The sequence below is a fragment of the Brachycentrus maculatus genome, unplaced genomic scaffold (assembly GCF_059751285.1).
Source record: "Brachycentrus maculatus isolate JH-2025_06_01 unplaced genomic scaffold, ASM5975128v1 h1tg000693l, whole genome shotgun sequence".
NCBI lineage: Eukaryota > Metazoa > Arthropoda > Insecta > Trichoptera > Brachycentridae > Brachycentrus > Brachycentrus maculatus.
In genome coordinates, this window is record NW_028281425.1 from 451,861 (window position 1) to 471,896 (window position 20,036).

Consider the following 20,036-nt stretch of genomic DNA (forward strand, 5'->3'; position numbering starts at 1 on the left):
TACTGCGTCGGATAGGCGCAAGGTTAACATTATCGTTAATCATGTAAATCAATGCACTCCAGAATTTTGGATCTAAGAATGGAATATATTTGATAGGATACATAGCGATAACGTAAGTGAAGACGAGACGGACGTTGCTGCTACTTGGGTAAGGAAATGGAGAGGAATGGTACATACGATTTATTTAGATTAATAAAGGTAAAATAACAAAATATGGCTTATGCACTCGGAGTTGCATACTCGTTCTCTTAAAAGCTTATCTAAGTAGAACAAGTTATTGCCAGAGCGCACGAGCACGAGCTCGAAATTAATTAACAATCACGATAACATGGCTTAAATATAGTGCAGTGCCATATGAACCAGTGAAGTGGATCTCTACAGTACACACAATCAGTGTATTTGGTGATCTGTCCGAACAACTCCCTTTCTTAATGTCGAAAAACTGTCATATGTAACAACAACAAAAATATACGAACTCACCAAGACGCTAACAGATTGTGTTTCCGACACATACTCATTCGTACAAAAGCAGTCGAAACGATATGTTACATGACAGGTACTCGTTTTAATAGGGATGTTTTTTTTGTAAAGATACAAAATAAACGGTCTTTCAGTGGTGAAATCAAATCCAATTTTCATTGGTAAAAGCTTTAATCGTGTAAATATTATGACGGGGGTGACGGTCAGGCCGGCGCGCCCAGCGCCCAGAGCGGCACGCCATTCCGGGGCAAGGGACTGCTAATCGCGGGGTGTTGGTAACATTCAAATTATTTTAATACTGACCCCGTTATCTACGGTCGGTATTATTTATATTCGCATGTTCATTCCTAATTCGTTACTATTCAAACCGCCGAAAACTAACCATCACGAATTGAACCATACACAGAATGTAGATAAAAATACGCAAATGATTTGAAAAGAAATAAAAAGGGGAGAAGAGAAGTATGTTTTAGGAAAATGGTATTTTTTCCATTCGAAACAAAAAGTGGCAACATCATAAATCAATTTGAATAAACCATATTTACAAAAAATAAGTAGGTACGTTTTCTCTCATTTCAATTACTTGAATACTAATATTATTTCAAGGGATAACAGATTTATCTTGACTGGCCATTTTCGAACCGCGAAGTAATCTAGTGTTGAATCTATTAAAAATACATAAAAATGGAAGGCTAAATCAAAATCAATTCTGCTAAATTTTGTGCACAACTTACACACACGCTAGTACGAGCACGGGTATGCTATTCCGAGTGCCCGAGAATTGCTTTTATTCTTTTCCTCCCTACTAAAGATTCTTCTACATTTCCTTTCCAATATATCAGCATGAAAATTGTGTGTGGAAAAACAATTATAATCACATAATGTGCATTCATTGAGAGAATTTTTTTTTAATTTTTACAAATCCAATGCGTATTTTATGAAGCACTTTGAAATTGTACTTGCAAGGAGAAACAGCTGCCATTCAAAATAAATCAAAAGTTTATTATACATTAAAAAAAAATGTTTGTGTTATAATTTACAAAAATACTTAAATTTCATACTATTTATGTGAACCAAAGCGGCTCATTATTAGAAATAGGTAACAAATTGTGGTAGAGAGGGTTCAAACTGAGAAACTCTGACTCAAGAGTCCGCGACACTAACCACGGGGCCACAACCCGATTCCGTTTACCATTAACCCGATATCATTTATTGTTATTTTCTGAATTATTGGGCAATACAGATTTCTTTAAATTCATTTTTTTAATAACGTCATTATTTTTAAACAATCTTACTAATTTATTTCACGGAGAACGGAGACATTACGAGAAAAGATTACTACCACAAAAAATGGTTGATATTTATTTCTCACGTGCTTTGAAGTTGCACGTGTATACTGTATACACTATACACAATTGTTTTGGTTTAGATCTTTCATCCAAATCTTTAGAGATGCATCTCCGGTTTGATACGATCTCATACAGCACACGACTCTCCTCGGAGTGTATGGTAGGTACCTACCGATAAATGCACTCAGTGACGCGGAAACCGAACACAGATGCACGAAAGAGATTCAAAGTAATGGGGCTACAAACTTGCTAAGTAAACGAATCATGAATGCCGTCCTTTTATCCACTTCGATGGACTAAAAGTAACATTGTATTTTTACAGAGAAAGCTCAGTACCATTTACATCATTTATGTTTTTAAAACATTCCAACACTTTAATATTGAAGCCGCCAGAGCATTCATCCGGCCCCTATCCCCACCAAAGTGGTGCGTAAGGCATCGAATCAAATCGACTAAATTTTAACTCGATCGTTGATATTGCCGTAACGTAACGAATACCTTGCCTCCATATAGGAGGCAAGGTATTCGTTACGTGTTCCAAATTCTTGAATAAAGGAGTAAATATGTTTAATAGGATGCAGATGATATAAGTACAGGTAAGGGTGAAGAATATTGCTGCTATTTTGGGAAAGGAAATGGACGGGGTACATAGGACTATAGAAGAAGAGAAGGAAAAGAAAAATAATGGCCAATGAATTCGAAGCTGTATACCCATACTCGTATTGGCTTGTGTAAGTGTAACTGCTATAATTTTCTTGCTTTAGGGAGACCAACTTGCAATAATAGTTACTCTACAAAAATACTAAAAAAAACTAGACTAAAAAAGACGCTTTGTGATGTGTGGGACTTTATACAAGATTCGCCTTCATTTCTTCCCGGTCGTGTACCAAATCGGAAGCAAAGTTTAGAGGTTCCCGTCAACTCCTTTCTTTTTACATTGTAAGTCCCTCAAATGTCCCTTTGTTACTGCCAGTTTTTCGACTCTCATCCTCCCTGACAAATATCCAAGATGTTATTTTTTCAACAGATGTGGTGTCTTTCGAATACTTATAGTTTCTGGATGATGCGTACTTCTGTGCGTCTCAAATCCCGAGTAATACCGCCTAACATCCTCGTCCAGCGCCACATTTGAAATTCAAAAGAACTAAACTAATATGGGTAATCGTTTCACTATTAAAATCTCTCTTTTAAATTGGTATCGTTCATGTTGTGCAAAAAAGAAATCACGTTGAGGCTGACAATTTAATTATGATTAGGTTCTTAATCACACTGACGGCCTCTTGTGGTACCTACACACTACACATAATAAGCGGGGATTCTCAGCTCGTATTAATTTGATTCTTTGCATTGCCGATAAGCGAAGAACGCTCAACAATAATGTGCCACACACAACTAACGATAAATAATTCCTCTTTTTATATTACACTATGTTCATGATCATTACCGGACGGTTACGGAGATGGGCGAAGGCCGTGAGAACCGAGTTTTCTTCTGAAAATTAGGGTTCAATTCCTAACAAGCGGCCGTCGCCTTTGTTTATGGATGTTCTACATACAGTATATGATTTGTTCGAGAAATTACCATCATTTGATATTGAAGCCAATACTCTGCATCGCCAAACTTTTACAACTGTCAGGCGAGCAATAATGTGCAGAAGAGTAATATAGCCGCAGACGTTAGGATATTATTGCATTACGAATTTGCCTCATTATAGAAATCAAGTAAATCATTCACGACAGATGCGTCGGCCGCTCGCGGCCACCGCTAGTTGCGAATTGAACCTTTACGTGAGATGTCACCGAGATGTAGCCTCGCGTGTCACGTGCGAAAGGTTGATGGAAATAATGAAAATCGGCTTGATTTATACAATTCGGACATGTACAGAATTTATTTTATGGGTTTTTAGCGCAAACAAAGTAAAAAAGAGGTTAGCGAGAGGCTAGTCATCGCATGAAATAACAATTCTATTTCTACTTATTCTTCTAAAATGAAGCGATGAATTCAAAATGCAAAACAGCTTCTTATGAATAAGATTGAATATCCGTCAGCCTGTCTGGATATCTGTCTGTCTGTCTGTCTGTCTGTCTGACTGACTGATCTTGCTGATTCGTGACCTCAGAAGAACAAGGATGCATCTTTACCAAAATTGATATCTACCTAAACCACTGTTGTTGTTAGGTCGCGATTCGTCCGATCTAAGAAAAGATGTTGATTCAATATCTTACGTCAAACAACATTAACAATCATGGAAACACATTATAAAAAAGTGTAATTATCTGTTCGATTGGTGAAATGACCAGCTCGCTCTGGAATTGCTGTCAGAAAAGAGTAAAAACATCATAATTAAATTGATAGTGATAATTTTACGATTCACAAAATATTCTTTGTTATGTTCTTACGAATATATGAAACTCTAATTATATTTTTGGAACTGGTAAACGCCGCTTGACGGTTGAATTATTACGTGTTCACTCTCTCGTTCACATGAAATTGGTGCAGTTTACGAATAAAGCCGACGATATCCGAGTAAGCCAGAACGGGCGAAGTAAAGACCATAAGGCAAAACGCTCAGAGACTTGAAATATTAATTGAAATTCGCCAAAAATCCAATACATCAAGTACCATATGTCGGTCAATCCCGGTCAAGGGGTAAACAACGGAAGTAACCCAGATACGACGGGAACAGAGGGACTCCCGCGGGCTCGAGTTCCGCTCTGAAGCCTTCAACTAGCTTCCTCACTTGCACGCGAATTCGGCCAAGTGCATAGACAAGAAAACGAGTCTTTTTTAACAACGCAATATCCCCTGAAAACCTACAGGTTTCATCCCTACACAATACCCAGACTATATTCGACTGGTTTTTTCCTTCGTATTGTTCCTAACAGCGTATAAAGTGGGCGGCGGGATGCATTTAACTATATCTGTGTGGTTTACTGTTGCAGACCGATGCGCGGTCCGGTGAACCCGATGCACTCGGCTAGCGCTTAATAATGTACGTACATTATACCCACCTTTGTGTGGGTGAATACTAAATATTAATACGCAGGTATATCACACAGATGGAAGCGTTAGCAGTTGTTCAGTTACTCACGGGAAAAATACTACTGCCACCCCTGCAATTATTGCCATTTACTGCCAATATGCAGGTTATCCATATTTTATGTTTCAAAAAGTGTTACTTCAACGTGTCATTTATTAAGAAGACCAACATTTCGCGCCCAAAAAAAGGAATTTACAGATGTTCCTCTAAATTTGTATCGAGCAAATTGAGTACAAAAACGAGACAAAGATCATGCAACGCATAAAATACTGAAGGAAACTTTTGTTACTTGAAAAACATTTTTACAAACCGGTGTTAATCTAAAATTAAGGATCCAAATTATTTACGTTAGTTGCGTACTCATTCTATCTCATAGCATTTCATGAAATAAGTAAAAAGTAATGAATATTAATTTGCCATTTTTAATAATAAAATGGCAAATTAAAATTCATAAAAAAATATTACGTGACCACTAATGTATTTGATGCAATATCATTATTATTTTTGCTCATATTTTCAGGTAACACGTACCTCCGTAATGTTTCTTACTTAATAAACAAAACATCACGAAATGTACAATGATACTAACTCTATAAAATATATGTTTTAATATTAGAAGGCTTATTTGCAAATTGATATAATCATTAATAGTCACAGTCGTCTTATTGAATATTATAGTGGACTTTGCATGCAAAAACCAGAACACGTAAACCAACCGTATAGTGCTACACTGTACTTGTATAATTTGCGAATTAAATCGAATATTTAATGATTTTATCGACAGGCTCTCTAAGTACAGTTGTCGGTGAAAATGTACCGACTCTCGACTGATACCCACATTAAAATTGCGCCGATATGTAGCGAATTGGTGACAAATCGAGATCAGGTAACGGTACAAGATGATAATAACAAACGTGACACCATTTGGATACTAGCGCCAGGGAAGGCACCAAATTTTATTAGAATTGAGTTGCATGGAGAAATGGAAACAGACACACTCACACAGCGCAAAGAAAAGGATGCCAGATTTTGGTCCTGGAGACAAATACTAAGCATTCCTTGGACTGCGAGACACAAACGTCTCCATCATGAACCAGCAGACATGGAGAAAAAATATTCTTTCCTACTTTGGGCATATTGCCAAGGAGAATGAGAGTCTCAAAAGGCTGGTATTAACGAGGAGGCTAACGAAAGAGCGGTCTCCTACAAAATGAGTATACCGAATAAAGAAATTAAGTTTTAAGGGTCCTCTTACCACGATGCCTTCAACTTGTCCCCGGACTAGGAAATTTCATATTACGTCGCCTTATGCTTGTTTAGTCAATATACTATTTACAATAAAAAGGAAACCTTAGCATGTTTCACTTTTTCGAGAGTATTTAAAAACTGAAATATTGATTTATAAATCCCACAAATATCGTTTACACTTTTCTGAAGATGCTTTGTGGCACGTTTGATAAAACATTTTTAAAAATGCCTGCTTATAAACAGAATGAATAATTTTATAATATAAATCTAGAACTTTGTTTTTCACAATTATTTTCAATACTTTTCTCCAGCCGGTTTCGCTAAGAACATTGTCATCTTCAAGGATAGACATGTACTGTACAAGTCTAACCCTTAAGATGACAAAGTTCTTATCAAACTGGTTGGAGAAAAGTACCAAAAATAAATATGGTTAAAAACAAAGTTCTAATTTTATATTAGAAAATTATAAATTAAAAACTCTGTAAGCAGGTGATTTTGAATGGTCTATGGGCCAAATACTAAATTAGCCCAGCACAACCATAAAAGTGTGTTAGTAATGTTGATGGTTGATCCACCTTCCGCAGTGTGGCCAACCGAGCGTGGCTAAGGTCGCGATCTTGCCCTTCAGCGTTAACTGTAGGTCTGTGTCCTGTATAGATAACGCCATTACTTGACACCTCCGAGACGCATGTTTCCTAGTTGCACACTTACAGAAGCGTGCATTCGCGCCTTATCACAATTCGTGCGTGGCAATGATACTGAATAAATTAAACTTCTTTCTTATCTTAAACGTGACTTTGTTTTACTTTATGTGGACGACTTTTCAATTCTACTGGTAATATAATAAATTATTGAAAACGAAATAAAGGAATATGATATGTACTATACTATTGTAGATAAGTCGGATACAAAAAATCCGCGTTAGATTTAAACGAAAACACGACTTATGTAATGTAACAATGGATTATTTACGGAACAATTACTTATGCTACCTGGATAATCGCGGTTCTACACAAGAAGAGGCACACTCGATTCCCATACTACCTCCCATAATCTAACATACGTTCATATCCTCGTCGCTCTCGTCCACTTACTGCCAATATCACACATTACTTACACAGAATATGTAAATTCGAAAATGACTCCAAATTCGACTTTAGTTCACCGACTTTCGGTGTAAATTAGCAAATTTAACCTCATCACCAAATAATCATTCGTATAAATCTTAGGTGTGATTTTTTAAGCTTCCAGTTTATGAGGCGAATGTAGTTGGAAAAAGAAGCAGAGGAAGTTCGAGAAAAAATTGGCACGATCAGGTGTGTCAAATACTTGAAAGCGGTCAGGTTAAAAGTCGAAATAATCGGCGGGTATGTATGATAAGATGCATGAATGTGGAAAGGGCGATAGATGTTTGCAAAGACAAGAGTGGTGTGGCGTTCTATTCTCTCTGCCTACCCCAGCGGGGAAGCGGCGTGATGGTTAGTTAGTTAGTAAGTTCAGTCACGTCGCATCTTAGAAAACAGAGGGTGGGACAGGCGGTGTGAATTACCGATAAAAATAAAATTGACTGTCGTATATGATCCACAATGTGTGCAAAACACGGTAACGTGGCTACTATTCTGTTGGCTGGTAAGGTGACGAGTGCGTGACGTCAGCCGCCAGCCCTCGACAAGCTGCGCGTCTCCCGTCACCTGCGGAGGCGGTGGGTAGCCTGTGTAGCCTGTGTAGCCTGTAGCTTGCAGGCAACGGGCAGATGGTCCCGCGAGGTGACCAGCTGCGAGTACAAGAGCACGCGCCCGCCGCGACTGTTTACTGTTTACCCTACACTTCTCCGCCGGGAGACTGCATTCGGAGAAAGACGAGATAAGTCGGGTCTAGAGTCAGGGATGTGCAACCGCGGACCGAAAATAAACTATTGAAATGTGTAAAAGTAACATTACTTCGTCGCCGTAACAGAGTAAAAAGTAACTAAATAACAATTTACAACATTTTCAGTGTGTCCAAATACTTTTTAACAAATCTGGATTACCTGCAATCTTGGGTAATTTTTTACATTATTTGAAAATAACGTTTTCAAGCGTTTTTTATGTATGCGAATATACTCTTCATCCAGGATTCAGACTTCACATGCAAATGTCAAGAGTCTCTGCTTAATAAAAACTTTCCTCATGCCACCATAGATGGCTATTATGAACTCATACATACTGTATTACGAGTTTGATCAATATATCTAGATGTTTAAAAAATTGTAGTGTGGTTGTCAATCATGGGTAAAATTGGTGAATGTTACACATGTGTAAGGTGATCACTTAACCAAGCCTATGACAGTCGCAAGCCTTGTAAATGCCCAAACTTCTATATTCTTCATCTATCTTAAATAATGTAAATAAATAAAATTGTTGTGATGTCACATTTTCATCTTCTCTTGTACGCATATATGGAACGTAATAGGATAAAGAATGCCGATTCCATTAATGAATATCTTTGATTATACAAGGTATATTATTTTAGGTGTCGATAAATATTATATTGAGTATTTAATAATTGGTTTAGCTTTTATTTTCCGACCATCACATCACATCTTCCCAGAATCTCATAAATACAGCTTCTCGTCTGCTTCCCGCTATCGGATGAAATCTCTTCCTCATCACGATTTATTACAATGTGTAGAGTTAATAAACAAATAAACAATCTGCAGGGCCACTAATTATTAAATAATTCACCTTGACATTTAATAATATACACCAAATACTACAGCAAACATTCCATGAGAGAGAAAATAAGTTTATTTTGAGAAATTCCTAGAATGACGATAATAATAAATAAGACAGATTTTATACGAATTCTTTAATAATTTTTACTATTTTTTCGCCTTATGATAACATTTTCGGGCAAAATCGCAACTATTATTATTTGTAGCATAGTTTTAATTAGGAATCATAAATATAATATAGAAAAACATATTTGGAAAAGATCCGCATTTTCGAAATTTGCCAGCCCTGAATTTGACATTGCGATACGTATTCTACAAGACACGGCAGATGTCTTTGAGTGCCTTTTTTTGTACGACTGAAGGAATATATTGATAACAATAAATAACAAATAAATTAGAAATCTTTTAACACATTACGTATGTTTTGTGACTGATTCAATTCGGAGCTTTGTGATTATTTATTTATAATACATTTCTTATAACGCTGTGAAGTCAGTTTTTTTGTTTGTGAACATATTAAAATAATAATAAAAAAAAACACAAGTGCAAATAATCATGCAAAGGTTACTTTTATAAAAACAATAATAGAATTTTTATAATTATACCGGCAAGAATGATGACATTGAAATTATTTATTTATTTAATTATTTACTTCTTGTCTGGAGCATATTTATATTATGCTAGGATTAAAACCCCGATGCACTCTGGGTTGCATACTCGAACTCGTATAAGTCTGTGCCAGTTGTACACTACAAATGTATACGATTCCCTCGATGAAACTACCCGTAATCAAGATAAAATCATATTTTAGGATTTTATTGTTGAAAAAACAGTATAACGTTACACGATTATGGATGGGCGCCCATAGATAGATTACCATAAATACACGCTAGGTTCATCTACATATCCGACATACAATTTTTTAATTTGTATTTTAGAGGGATTAAAAAATTTATAACTACCAGTATTATTCGCAAATTAAAATATAACAATAAGTCGATATTTTCTAATTCGTATATACTTATATTATACGTGCCAATAAAGAGCGATAATGTGATATTATAATTTAAATCATGCGCCGTTATTTCCGGTAGGATCAGGAATAGAGTTACCAGTTCCGGCGCGGTTCCGGTTGTCAACCGAGCGCGGCTCGCGACACTTTCACAGTCGGCAAGTATTATGGCGATACCGAAACAAGGAAATTATAACGCGTTGTTGTCGACAGCCTGAAGGGAAAGTTCTAGAATGACACGGGTCGTTACGGCCTCTATCAATACGATTACCAGACTAAAGTAACTGGCTGTTTAAAAGTTCAATTCCCCAGAAGCTGAACTGGCAGTACACGACGGAGTCCTGGTTCCAACACTAATGGATCAAAGTGAAGCCCTTGTGTATGAAAGAGAAGCATGGAGTTGGTGAAAGAAGGTTTAAAGTAGACTGAATGCAGTCGCTTAAGATTTTGACAAGTCGAAATTTTAGGAGCTTCTTTTCGGGATATTTTTATTTATTTATTTTATTATTTTTTTGAAATTTTATTTCATACATAGATAGATTCATAGATATATATTTATTTCATATATACATTTACTATATGTATTACGGCTCTTTAGGCATGGCCTGTGTTGAGCCGAATACTAACATGTTAATATAATTTTTATAATTTTTATATTTTAAAAAAAAAAAAAAAAAAAAAATATTATTATTATTATTTTTTAATTATTAGATTATATACATTACGTACAGGAGATACAATAATAATTTACAGTATAAAGGTTTTACAATAAAATAATTACACTTGGACTTTAATTAAATCACTTTCTACCTTGTCCCTTCCAATGCCGTTATCGCCGGGACAGCAAAACTATTAAGTTGTAATCGAATTATAACTTGATAGTAGCATTGCGCAGGGTTTGTTTTCAGGTCCCTAGTCAATTATATCAGTATCCATAAATCCTATTAAAAATCGAACTTGTAACGAAAAGTCCATACATCAAAAAGAGTCAGGCCGATCCTTACCCTCCCCCCCCCGTTTCCTACTACCATCCAGTAAAAACTATAATTTTCCAGTAAATTACCGTCGCTTTGTATCCCATGTGCATAAAATCCCTGTCTGAAATCATGTTAAATAAAACGAATTTGGTAGCGTTTGTGACGTTTTTCAAGTATACTCTGGGCGCCATCGATTTGCAAGGGAAAATTATGAAATTAAATGGAGGAGTGAAAAATACAGGGTGTAAAGAAACCATTATTCTGTTTATAATCTGATATGCTAAACATGATCTGAATGATAAACGTTACATGTATAAAATAAAAGTGATAATGTGGTAAGCCCTGTAAATAATGCATTTGAGACTTTTTTAATACATCGCGATATAAAAATGTAAAATAAATTTAATTTTAAACTGCGATGGAACGTTTTTTTCTAACACGTTATAATTAGCACAAATTCGATTATTCCGTAATCTAACGTGGGTAGAATTATATATATTTTTTCATATTCACGTTATACGATGGAATTAATTGGATGATAATAAATTATAATATTCGTTTTATCATGGTAGTGGTAGTGGTGGTCAACTCGTTTTCATTTTCGAAAGTGAAAAAGTCCATTATGCTATGATAATCTTGAAATTGCACCTTACATAATGAGAATTGTACCTGTATAATATTTTAAGGCATGTCGACCTATTATCGTCTAAATATCTACTGTTTAACTATATAATAAAGTAAGTCCAATGCTGCAAGTAAGTGGTGATTTTTTTTTCATATATATTTTAGTTTCTAGGAAACTATTACAAATGTAGAACTAAAGATTTTTATTAATTTATCTATGTCGATGAATATATAATCGAAATAGGATATAGAAGTCTAGATATTTACAAGGGTTAAGAAATGGTCTTTGGCTGGTTTAAGTGGTAATTTTCAATGTGTAACATTTCTTATATTACCTATTAATTAAAAACCATATTTTTATACGTTATGTTAATAAGGTACAGAACACTTTCCTATGCCAACTTCAACGTTAATTGAAGCAAAAGCCTTTATTTGCGAGTAATTATTTTCGGAATTTTAACACCCAGAAATACATATTCTCAACTTAACTTCTTCGTCCTTGTTGAGATGCCGATAAAAATATTGATACACAACCCAAAATGGTTTCAAAAGATAAAACAATTCTTTAAAAAGTACACGTAATTTAAACACTCTTAAGGCATTAAAAAAATACTATTTTATGAACTCGTTGATTTCAGAAATAGTCAGTAAGTCAGAACTGAAAATAGATTTGTCAAAATAGTGCGGTGATAGGTTACGTCTACTGGAGATTGGCCACGGGCACCATGTACAAGTTAATGGCCACCCACTCCCGGCCGGACCGGAGACTGCCCGATATGGCATTGACAATAATAAATAATTGCCTACAATAATAATAATAATAATAATAGTGTGTAACTACGATATCGCCCATCGACAGGTTTCAGCTAATAAGAGAGACCGGTTTTTTAAAACGATATTTAGTATTTTTTTGACGAATGACTCAACTCTGATATTATATAATAAATATGCTAAATAGTAACTTATATCACTCTAGTACGGAAACTAAATGAATGGAAACGGTCCGGTTCTCACGTGATAATGGATATCATATGAAGCTTTGCGGGTTAATCCTTAGAATAGAAATATATATGGATAGAAAATATATAAGGATTCCAAAAAATCTGAAAATGGATAATGAATAATGTTGCCTACTTTTTTCATCGATTACTTACTTCTATTTTTGCAGATAATATTTTTATTTTTAAATTTATGTGGCGAATGTAATTGGAAGAAGGAGCAGAGGAAGACCGAGAAAAACAAGTATTTGACACGATCAAGTATGCCAAATACTTGAAAGTGGTCAGGTTAGGAGTCGAAACAATCGGCGGGTATGTATGAGGAGATGCATGAACGTGGAAGAGGCGAAGAATGTTTGCAAGGACAGAGTGGTGTAGCGTTCTATTCTCTCTGCCTACCCCTGCGAAGAAGCGGCGTGATGGTTAGTTAGTTAGTTTTATTTTTATTTTGGTCGCCTGATGTATTAACTTTATGCAATAACTGGTAGTCGCAGATTCATTTCTCGTCTGACGTAAATATTAGCACTATTTCACTACACTTATTACACTTGTTACGACAACATGTCAAGTTAAATGTAGGATGGACGTTTTTGAATGCTTCATATATCTAAGGTACCATCTATGACCAATTGGGTGCTGAAAAAGTGTAACGAATTTGTAAACACAACTGAAGAATTTAAAACCGTAGTAACACTATAATCCGCGTGATCAAATTCATTAATAAAAATGCAAATACATAAATACGGCGCCGTAAAAGCTCGCAAATAGAACATATGATGGGTATCAAATACCGCGTAACTGATCAGTTGTAAAAAATCGCCAGCGGCCGACGAACGTGTTGATATTGAAACTTCACCCGAGCACGCCTTGCGAAAACTTCAATCGACAATCCGCAAATCAAGATTGGTCATTAAAAAAACTGGACGACCTGCTATTTCACTTTCGATCGGTGCCGCCTGACCGCTGCAGGTCTCGCTCATTCGGCCTGCCAACTCGACCGGTCGCGGTCGCCTGACGTCACGGTCATGCCGTAAAAAACAAAACAAACAATGGACAAATTAGCATGCTACTATTACGGAGACAGGCCGTACAGAGCAACAATAAAACATGGTTAAATACATGTCCGAAACGAGGACACTGTCACTAACACAAACCGATTCGAAAAATAAATGAAATGTGCTTCTAAAGGAGAATGTCGTCCCTCTGTTTGGGGAGGACATTTTGCGAAATTACAACGCCCTAAAACATACCAAAGAAATGATCACTACTATCAAGAATATCATTAATCTTGCCGGAGAGTCTTATCACTTAAAATCACTTATCGCCGTATCTGTCACCTGTACCCGTGTTTTTTTTTAATAATTGATTCTTTTAGTGGAAATACCCGTAGTAAATAACCAAGTAAGACTTATATTAGAAACCCGTGGTTTTCTTGATAAAATTTCGAATAAACTTTTAGCGTCGCGTCTTTCGAGCTAAGTTTTACTGCACATTCGTCTGGAGGATTGCATTTCGACGTTATTTCTATGTAGCATATAGTATATAGAGTATGCATAGTCAATTAGGAAAGAAAAATTGAAACTATAGATGAAGTAAAATGATCACAATGCATACATGGTCATGTCACCAAAACGAATCCAAAGGGATTGTTTTGGAACGCACTTGTAATCCTAATTGTTACTTCCGTGCATACACAATGGAATGGTAATAATACGTTGGGTATTGTTACGTTGTTTAGTTGATTTTATGCTCTAAACACAGAAAACAAAATATGTAAAATGAAAAAAGCACGGATAGTATTGGAACACAATAACGCCAGTGGTCAAGTATCTACAGTACGTGACGCGATAGTTACATAGTGAAATAATGGTTACGTAAGCGCACAAATGCCCGATAAATTTGGAGACTTCGCTCCAGGATTTTGAGTCCCTGCACTGTTTTGGTCCACTTCGTAGCTACAATTATTTAATAAAAACATATTATTTCGAGAAATAACCTGACAACAACACACGCGGCAATTAGAACCCATTATAAAAACATACGATAATAGTACATTATCATGTGCTGAAAACTATGATTCAAAATACACAAAAATGCTCAGAAAATTCCAGAAAATCGAAAATATTATTCCTGTCTCCCTCTCAGTTAGATATTAGTGTCCCTCTCAGGTAGATCATAAAACGTCAACACGATAGAGAATTACATAGAGGCACAGTTATTGAATTTTGAATACATTCAGTTTGAAAATGCACTGTTAGAAAAATGGACATTATTTTGCGAGATCAGTTATTGGTTTTCTATAGTTAAATCCATGATTTCGTTGATATTGATCGCCCTCTTAATTGATGAAAATAAGTGTAATTGAAGGACACTATTTTAATCCGATTTGAAGTGTTGGATGGATCACCTTGCTTTTAAGTAATAAAGATAATAAAGCATCACTGAGCAAGACGAGAAAGAAGAATTTCCATCATTAAACAGTTAACAATATCATTCATAATAATACGCCCTGTAATGCTCGGTTATGAAAAAATCGGTTTAAAGCAGAGCTCTTCAACCGAAACAATGGGAACAACGAAAAGACGAGCAATATGATGTCTTTCGTCATAATGAATGCATGCATCTTCTCAACACACCGCGCATTCAATCGGTCCACTTGTGTTTTCACACCGAAATGTGCAAAAACAAAAAACCGCAGTATTTGTACAATCGAAAGTGAGGTAAACAAGATGAGGTGTTGTATAACTGGACGAGATTGCGTCTACAGCTAGAGTGGAGTGCTGATAGTCGTGTATTACAAACTTCCTTGTATGGACAATCAGGTAAGCGGGGCAGCCCGGGGCCATGTACGAGCGACAGTTAGCGGGTATGTGCAATAATAATGAAGCTGTTTCCAATTAAACTGAGTAGTGAAACAACTGCTCGTCGGAATAACAAACCATTGCGAAAATTCTAAAATCGATCAACAGTCGTTGAGTCGGTTAGTGTTCGTTTTTCAGATTTTCCCAATTTTCGGCATGTAATCTACGATTGCATGAAATACCTAACCCGATTTCACAGTCATATACTGTGCGAGACTTATGTTGTTCTGAAAATATTTCAGAAAATTCTCCGAAAAACATATGATCATCAACAGCTTTGGGCGTATAAATAAAAAGAGTAATGATGTACTCGGATGAATGGACGAATTTTCAGTGGAAGATATTTCAGATTTTTTTATTTCCTTAAACGATTTTGTGGCTTGGGTTTTTTTTGCAAATAATTATTGAATTTACTGACCCAAAATTCAGGCAATTTTAGTGCTATTATAAAGGAGTATAACATGAAAAATATGTACCATTTTAAAACCATTTTCCCTTTTCCAGTTCCAATTTTGATCAATAATAAACGAATAACCAGTCTGTCAGTAAATAAGCTATGCTCAGAGAGCAACGGATAGAGTTACGCACATGGTAATGCCACATCAATACACCGTAGAAGCGGACAGGGAAATAGAAAGAGCGTCAGCAGTTGAAAATTTTAAAACTTTAAACTCCTGTTTAGTAAAAAATAATCTTACTTTTTGTGTCTACAAAAACACACTATCGAGTTAGCGTATTATTCCACTGACCAGTAGTCAAACAAAAACTTGGAAATTAACATTACTAAACCGATAGTTAGAGGTTAACTGGTTATTAAATCGCAGATCTGTTGTGACACTGCTGAGTCACCGCTGCACCGAGCACCGCCTTTTAATAGAAAATTCAAAGGATTGCACAAGTGAATAAACAAATCGTGCACCCGATGCACATGTGCAGTACCACACGGCACCAAAAGTGCACTTCGAACGAGCCAGGTGACCGAAGCCGATGCCATTCTAGCCGTGAGAGCGTTTAGTGGTCCTTCGAGCTGGATTTATAGACACTTAGGATTTGACCTCCTACGTAGAGATGTGAATGAAACCTGTTTTGAGTACACGGTGCACGACATCGCGTTATAAACTTTATACCGATTATTCGTCTTGTACTAAAACGATGGTCATAATTATACAATAAGGATGGTAAAACCGATGTTTGCTAAGGTCATAAACTGTTATTGGAATATAATTGAAGAACGCTAACCACATAATTATTGAAATTTTCAATTTGATTAATTTCTAAATGAATCTAAGAAGTTATGTCCGGCAATGCGTTTGAATAAATTAATTTAGGCTCAAATTATTTTTAAATTACTGAAAATATTTATATATTATACCTTAATGTCGACATAATTTATGATGGCTTCCATTAATCAGATTACGCGGCTATGTTATTTACAAAGTAGCCATCACACGGAAATTAAATGAATATATAAATATAAAGGTTTAATGCTTTATAAAATCTTGTCCTAGAAATTAAAAAAAAAATCAAGCGAAAAGTCCAGAATACAACTTAATAGAAAGGTTTACGCTGGATAATCATAAATATAGATAATTATTTAGAGATTTGGCGTTTAATTTGTAGAACTCCATTTTAATTAATATGTTTTTTAAATATTATAATCAAACGCTGCTTTTTAGAGTGTTGTATTTTATTATTAAAAACACATAAAAATCAGTGTTTGATTTTAATATTTAATATATAAATTAAAACAGATACTCGTTATTTAGTAATTTGTTTCATTACATACAAACAATTAAAAGGAGCAGATATTATTTATTCACTAGATACACTGGCCCTCTCGTCAAGTGCGATACACAATTCTCTAATAAAATAGGGTGATTATTATTTTTAGGGTTGTGATTTATAATGATGCATTTGGCCGGAGAGGAACAAGGCGACAGGATCGCGTCAATCCAATTAGGCGGTGGCTGCGAGATGATGGATGAGGCGCGACACGGCACCTCCGAGTGCTACTTGCGGGAGGCGCCAAGTAATCACGCGAACGGGATGCGACAGGACGGGAGGATAATCAACTAGGATATTAGGTTAACTGGGAAGAAGTTGGGTAGGGAAAGAAATATATATAATAGTGTAGATAGCCAATGCCTTATGGAAACATTTTTAAGTCCGAAAGAAGTGGTCGTATCTACTTACGAATTAATTTAAATGAATTATTTTATCATCATCACACAATGAATTGATGTTAATCAATATTATATCTGAAGTTGAGATACTTATAAAATTCTATTTGCTTAAATTTCATCTTTTTAGCATTTCTGATGCCTGATATAAATATTTAAAAAATACTCAGCTTGTACGCGAATAAAAATAACGAGCGAAAATCGCATAAAAGAGTTGGAACCCCCTTCTTTAAACTAACTAGATATTTTCGGTCGAGGGTGTTATAGCAGTTTTCACATCACTGAAACCCTTAAAGTATTAGCACTCTTTAACTATATGAAATAATGAGTAGTAAAAAGATCTTTGAACGCATTTTTTTGCACAATTTGTCATTCAAAATTATGTCTTGGACGTATAGAATGAAGCATATGAAAACAATAATAACTAACGTTATTAACAAAATGGGTGGGAAAAAATATTCACAACAGTCCGGTCGCAATTTGATAATGCCTTCAAGGGACCTCGAGTACGTTTCTCTACAATAGTAGACTAGAAGGAATACCAATTTGATAAATAATATTTTACGATTGTTGCGCGGTATGACAGTTTATGCTGAAATTATACAGTGGATTGACTTATATGCTCCTGATAATTATCCGCGACAGATAGTTCACGTACCAATGTACAGGACCTACCTGCCTATAGTTATTTCTGTTGAAAAAGCTACCGCTATGCCGAACTATATAGCTTCGGACTTTGATCCGTCAATTATTGCTGTGATGAAGTTAATTGCTTAATTGTATAATTTTCTTTGGTAAATTGCCACATTGCAAAAAAAACTCATTTTATATTCTTAAATGTATGATACGAACTAACTTTGTAATGTAATTTGATTTTATTGAAGTAGTGTCATACAAACGAATATTCTTTATAGAAATATATGATTTATTTTATAATTAAATATATAAATACATAAATATATGAATATTCTTTTTTACAAGTTACTTTTTTTGTTGATCCCACGGTACCGAATCGAAGATTTCCATTTTTTCTAGTTATACATCACATCGCGTAGGACACGAAAACGTTTTATTAAAACGAAACAAAACAAAGACAAAAAAACTCACGTCAGTATTTCCTCATTGGAGCGATGTTTTGTTACGTTTGCTGGAATAATCCAAGGCTCAATCTGTAAAGAAGAAATAAAATATGATTACGCCACGTTTTGCTTTACGATATGAGGAATGAATAGCGGAAGAGAATTAAGAACGCCCGGAATATAAGATCGAATAATAATCACAGTCGAATAATTTTCAGAAATTATATAAAATGGTTAGGTTCCAGAAAACCATAAATGGTTCCAAAAATAACATACAGATTATCCAAATGTTTGATTAGAAATAAATCATATAAACCGTTACACTTTATGTAAGACAATGTTGCAAGGATAAGGCGATATGAGGGTAATTACGTAACATGAGGAAAATCGCTTCGTAAAACTTTGTTCGCAGTAAATTAAGCGTTTATTTATATATTTTACAAAAAAATATCGTATTTTAATGAACTTTTATCTGTTTTGATTGCTACCTGGGATAGCCTGTGAAGTTATTTAGAATATTATTGTTAATAAGTATGCACATTTGACACCACCCTTCTACTAACAATGAACAGAGCAAAATGTCGAGCGATTTTGGCACCGATCATCGTTAGCTGATCTAAACCATCATAAGTAATAAAAAGCATGTTTCTATGATTAACTACAAATTCTCATAGTCAAGTCCTAAAACATCAGCTATTGAAAGGCGACGTTTTGGCACTGCTTGAATCTGTGCAATTTCAGTTGATTTGGCGTCATGCAAAATTGATACAGAAGTGATTTATTTTCGCCATGCAAAGTTAGGATATAGGGGAAAAGAATCGCTATAATCTCATATATATATACAGATATAATCTCTTTTTCATTACGTTGTCACTTTAAAAATTAACGGAACACGTCAGGAATTGTACCAGCGTCAGCGCCGCAGTGCCAAAAAAACAAATGTATGCATACGATACATCATATTGGGGACGTACGTTAGATGAAATCGCTCATTATAATAATTGTTTTTTGTCAGTGTGTTTTGAAATTCGGTTCGCGGGAGAGTCATTATTCCATAGTGTTTTATAACCTCCATGTCCGAACGTGAATAGGAATAAATTATAACAGACAAAGGCGATTTCCAACACGTCGTTAAACAACGTATTGTCGGTACAGCGCTCATCTCCGACCCGAACATGGTCCACAAAAGGTCCACTTTACACAATAATACGTTCGGTCCGTGATATATCGTGAACACTCCTTGCTTCTTTCCTGAGCAGTGCGTTAACCTTCTGGCAATCTAACAAGGGCCCTATATAAAGGTATTTCCCTTCGGTATCTGATTTATTTTTAACTGAAATAGTTATGATGAAATATAAGGGACATACAAGGAAGCGCCCTTAAGGTATTGTTTTCCGAAACTGGCGCTATACAAATGATCCAAAATTATTATTTTTACTCAACTTTGTTGTGTCAGACCTGTTTTATTTTCAGCA

The 20,036-nt window shown here is 35.3% G+C and overlaps 1 protein-coding gene across 8 annotated transcripts in view; it reads right to left on the reverse strand.

Moving 5' to 3' along the window:
- Positions 1–20,036, reverse strand: part of LOC148300557 (IQ motif and SEC7 domain-containing protein 3-like) — a 111,541-nt gene that overhangs the window by 47,705 nt on the left and 43,800 nt on the right. For all 8 annotated transcript variants that reach the window (XM_088274623.1, XM_088274622.1, XM_088274619.1 and 5 more), the window contains one exon: positions 18,590–18,651. The gene's annotated coding sequence lies outside the window, so the exon portion shown is untranslated. The remainder of the gene's footprint in view (positions 1–18,589; positions 18,652–20,036) is intronic.